Consider the following 6,000-nt stretch of genomic DNA (forward strand, 5'->3'; position numbering starts at 1 on the left):
GTCCACATGAACTGTCCATCATTCAAACATTGCATTTTTATGGCATATTAATAAATAATTGAATGGATTTTACAGTCCCTTATGTATTTCACATATTGGCCAAATGTCAAAATGTATTTATTTATTTATTTAAGCAAGTTCAATTTCAATCACAAAATCACAAAAGCCTGTGTCTTCTTCCTTAGGAAGAATGTCTGCTACGAAGGATGGACAATATTAATATTGCATCATGGACCCTTTTCACATTCCCACTGCTCACAGAAGCAGAAATCATAATAGTAGAGCACATTTCTATAGTGGTGAATGGGAGGCTGGCATCAAATATATCAAAATATAAAACCAAAAAAAATAAAAATAAAATACACTACTGCATTTCCATGACTTTCCAAATGAGGAAAAATACTGAGTGCTCGATTACAGTGGTTAGAAGAGAGAAAGCTGTCAAAATTACATCATTCCCTCGGCAGCTGTATTAGCAACCTCATCAGCAGTGTTCACTAGTTTATATATATATATATATATAAATATATAAGTTGTGAGCCAAGTGGAGCCTGCACTCACAATATGACCTTCTATTACCACACTTCTCCATTTTTTTCGGTTCTGTATGCCTGTCTTAAGAGACAGAGAACTAAACATCAAATAAAGTAAAATGTCACTGTATATTTTTAGAGTCTGTATCTGTTGAGAACCTTTCTCTCAGCTCCACTGTAGATATAATGAGGCACGGTCGCTTTGCATATAAAGTCAGTTCAGCCAAGACACGTGGCTGCACAACTGCAGACTGTTCCTTATCTCATATCCCATCTTTTGTTAATTTAGAAAATGATCCTCAACGTGTGCAATGCAGCAAAATGTCACATGCTACAGTTGAAGATAATCTCTACAGGACACATTAATCCTTATCTATCTATCTATCTATCAACTATCATCTATCTATCTATCTATCTATCTATCTATCTATCTATCTATCAACTATCATCTATCTATCCATCTATCTATCTATCTATCTATCTATCTATCTATCTGACTGTCCGTCCATCCATCCATCCGTCCGTCCATCCATCTAACCGTCTGTCTGTCCGTCCGTCCGTCCGTCTATCTATCTATCTATCTATCTATCTATCTATCTATCTAACTATCCGTCCGTCCATCCATCCATCCATCCATCCATCTATCTATCAATCTATCTATCTAACTGTCTGTCCGTCCGTCCATCCATCCATCTATCTGCTTTTGTGTTCCACTAAAGAGAGTAAGTCATAGGTGTGAAATAACTTAAGGGTGAGTATAAGATTATAGAATTTTCACTACTCGCATTTTGCTCAAAAATGTATAAAAATATAGTTGTTTTTGTAGCTTGCCTTCAGCATGTGGCCTTTAATCAGCTCATAATGAAATAGTTGAATGCTGAAAGCTAGATTCCATAAAAAAGCTTAAAGGTACATATTAGTACCTAAAATGTACATATTAGTACTTAAAAGGTAAAAAAAGTGTACCTTTTGTAAAGGTACTGCCCCAGTGACAACTTTTGTAACTTTTTTTTTTTTCTGAGAGTGTATATATATATATATATATATAGTACTACATATATATATGTATGTATGTATATAAACACTGCTATCAGGTAGCTGGCACTGGCACCGGTTTGAGAAAAAGACTCAACAACAGAGGCACGTCAGCACCTGACCCTGGCCCAGTAATACTTCTCTATAGACAAGCATCATGGGAAATTAGAGAGAGGTCAGTTTAGCTGTTAAATTCTTACCAAAACACTGGGAAAAGATCCGCTAATCCATGTCTGATTTGAGGACATCTAAAACGCTTTTCCTAAGCCAATGATTTCGATTCGCTGGGAAAGCAGTTTTTAGTGGCACGAAGCGCTGGATTCCTCCCCTAACATGATGTGTCGTTCTCAAGGCTGAGAAAGGCATTTATACATCAGTCACATTTTATGTATGCGTGCATTCTTTTGTGAAGGATTCATTCATGATGCTTTCTGAACAGTCTGGAAATGAGAGAAATCCCAGTTATGTAATAGGCTACTCATATCCAGACCTTAACCTATCCAACACAAACCAAATAGATTTTATGACAGAGAAAGTGTCTTATGAAAGTCTTTAAATCTGAATTCCTGAATTTTTGCATGCATCTCTGGTATTGGGACCCAAGGACAACTTGCATTTCTGATATTATATAAATATCACACAGGATATAAGAACAGACAGAAGGCACAAGTGCATGACATAACTCAGCATATAAGTTTAAAAAGCATACTTATTACAGAAATAATATGCTTTAAAAGAATGCACTGTGCAAACTGAATGTATGTGTTCAGAGACTAAAATGCATGTTTGCATTTAAATGAAAATGTATATTTAATGCCCTTAGCTGAAATGTTGACGTTTTTTGACCCACTTAAGCAGGACTTAAGTACATCTCTATATATAATTGTATTATTATTTTTGTTTTCTTTGAAATAAATATGCTTAAAGTGTACTGATGCATGTACTGGTGTCACGGATGTGCCAGGCTCCCTCACTACTCACTCACAATGTGCACCTTCACCAGAGTTCTAGTCACCCGCACCTCTTCTGGATTAATCAGCAATCAAGTCACTACATATAAGAACACTGGTCTCAAACTGAGCTGCAGACTGCTTACCTGATCTCCTCCGGTTTCTCCAAGCCTGTGCGCCAACATAGTCTCCTGATCTCCAGAGTTATCCTCTCCTCTACTCATCCATCCTGTGTGCAATCCCATACCTGGATACTTACCTAATGATTCCTGCCATCTTCATCCTCTGCCCAGCGTCCACGATCTTCCATCAACCTGCAAGGACAGTATTGCCATTTACATTCAGTCTCATCACTAAACATTGTTCATCTGCATTTATTACCACTTTTCATCTGTGAACTCATTACTGCAATAAATTGTTGAAACTGCCATCTGCCAATCTGAGTCTACCTGTTACAACTGGCAAGCAACTATACTTTATCATTTCTTTTGAAACTTGTGTGTCATGTATTTAAATATATTTGTAATTACACATTTGTAATGATGAAGCTACAATCTAATACATTTAAAATATATTATTTCAAATGCAATATCGAATCAAGAACTTTTCATGTGCTTTTATATGTCAGTCAACACATCAAAATAAGTGCACTTCTTTAAAGCACGACAAGAGGATATTAAAACAATGATTTAAAATATACTTACATGTACTCAATTTGACATTATTGTAAAATGCTATTTTTTAAAATTAAAGTTATTCTTTAAGTTCACTTAAGTGGCATTTTATTTCACAAATGTTTTGTTATCTGCACAAATTAAAGTTATTCTTTAAGTTCACTTAAGTGGCATTTTATTTCATGAATGTTTGTAATCTGCACATACAGTGCTTTTTCAAATATACTTTTACAAGACACTGCAAGTGCACATTCAATACAATTAAGTGTACTTTTTCATAAGGGAACTTGCTCACACTTTATTTTAAAGTCCAATTCTCGCTATTAACAAACCATTAACTATGACTTTTGCCTCAAACTCCTAACTTGCAGCTTATTAAGGTAGTTGTTAAGTTTAGGTATTGGGCAGGATTAGGGATGTAGAATATGTTCATGCAGAATATGTGCTTTATAAGTACTAATAAACAGCCAATATGTTAATAACAGGTACGCTGATAAGCAACTACTTAATAGTGATAATGGGTCCCTAAGCTAAAGTGTTACTGGGAACTCTTTGCAGTTTAAGCAATCTGAGATGAGAAGTTGTAAGGGAAATCCACACTTGCAATATGGAAAAAATTAAAGATCCTTCCAGTTTACATACATCATGTATACTTATTTTAGCTAACCTTCTTACACAATTAACAACCTTAAACCAGTCAAAGCAATAAATAAGTAAAATAATTTTCCTTCCATGATTAATGTCTGATATTTGACTTCATTGTGGTTCATATTTATTGTGGGGTATGAGGCTGTGGCTTCTGCTATGCATCTTGGAATTGAACTTTTTATTTCAGGCATTTGGTCTGAGGTATTTATTTTTATTTATTTTCCATCTTGCTCAAATGTGAAAAGTTAGATATGTGTTATTACTAAATGTGCATTTGGAAAATACAGCTTGATTTTAGCAATCTGTGATTAGTTGTCAAGCATGTCTGCACTAACTTCACAGGCGTTGGAACAATGTCACCCTGCAGGCCAAAACCTGTCAACTGATTTTGCATTTCCATTTACAGTGAGAAACCAATCAAAACATGATTAAGACCCTAATAAGTTACAAAATTCAAAGTGAAGCCTTTCATTACCCATGAGGATATATCGGTTAGGGCGTCACTTCAGTGTCTGGGGTGCATATCATAATCCCCGCCATACACGATGTGAACTGTAGCGATGCCTGAAGCCAACAGAAAAGAAAGGAATGTCTGGGAGAAGAATTCTCATATTTTATATGGCTGCAAAGTGTCTTAGAAAGTATATTTTTCATCTTGATTATAGTTCAATGGAACGCAAAAGAATTCATTTTTCTGAAACCAAGTTGTGTTGTGATGTCAGTACCTTCTAAGCTCACTGGTCATCCTGTTTCTTCCCCAGAGTAAAGAAAAAAACTTTACGTGACGTTATATCTCACAATTATAATTGGCTGCAAAGTGTCTTAGAAAGTATATTTTTCATCTTGATTATAGTTCAGTGGAACGCAAAAGAATTCATTTTTCTGAAACCAAGTTGTGTTGTGATGTCAGTACCTTCTAAGCTCACTGGTCATCCTGTTTCTTCCCCAGAGTAAAGAAAAAAACTTTACGTGACGTTATATCTCACAATTATAAATGTATTTCTTGTAAATTTCAACTTTAGATCTAAAATACATAAATACAACTTTATTTCTCATAATTGTGACTTTATATCTTAATTTCTTAAAATCACTGTTGTGACTAATTGTGACTACATCTGGTAACTGTGGCGTTATTTATCATCATTTTGACTATATCTCACTATTGTGACATTATTTCTCAAAAATTTACTTAATTTAAATCTCACAATTGACCCTTCGCAAAGACCCGCCCCCTTAGTTACTGTTGCTATGTCACACACCAAACATCATGTTCTGACACTGTGAAAAATCGCGGAGCAAAGAAGACACTCACAACGCACCGACAGACAAGACAGAGCAGGTTACTCTTGGCATGAAACAAAGTGTCAGCTTTCAAATTGTGTCTTTTTTAAGAATTTCAAACAATAAATACCGTTTTGTGGCTCTGTAATGTGTCGTGACAGATCGCTGTAGCGTCTCAGTTCAAGCGGCATGTGAATCGATCATCTCTTCCTCTTTACTAGTTATAGCATGAAATAAACATCAATGAACATCAGAAGGTATCTTGTTTCAACCGCGGAAAGACATCAATACACACCATTTCAAGTTCAAGCCTACTGACGTTAATCTACTCTCCTGTCTGGTTTATGACTTTATTTTCTCATAATTGTGAATATAAATCATATCTGTGAGTTTTTTTTTTATTCTCAATTGTGACTATATCTATTAACATCAACTTCTCATAATTTTGAGTGTATATCTCACAATTTCAAATTAATTTTTCAAAATGTCACCTTTATATATCTCACAAGTATAACTTTATTTATCATAATTGTGGCTTTATATCTTAAATTAGAATAATTGTGACTATAAATCACAGTTGTGACTTTACATCTGACAGTTGTGACAACATCTGGTGGTATGACTTTATTTTTCATCATTTTGACTATATCTTACAACTGTGACTATTTCTCAAATATTGTACTTTAAATCTCATAAATACAGCTTTATTTCTCATAATTGTGGCTTTATATGTTATATTTTCATAACTGTGACTATAAATCACAGATACACATTACACATGTATTTCACAAAATATAAACTTTATATCTCACAAATACAACTTTATTTCTCATAATTGTCACTATTTTTACATAATTAGTCACAATTGTGACATTGTGA

This window comes from Sinocyclocheilus rhinocerous, unplaced genomic scaffold (assembly GCF_001515625.1).
Source record: "Sinocyclocheilus rhinocerous isolate Xijiao unplaced genomic scaffold, SAMN03320098_v1.1 scaffold940, whole genome shotgun sequence".
Classification (NCBI taxonomy): domain Eukaryota; kingdom Metazoa; phylum Chordata; class Actinopteri; order Cypriniformes; family Cyprinidae; genus Sinocyclocheilus; species Sinocyclocheilus rhinocerous.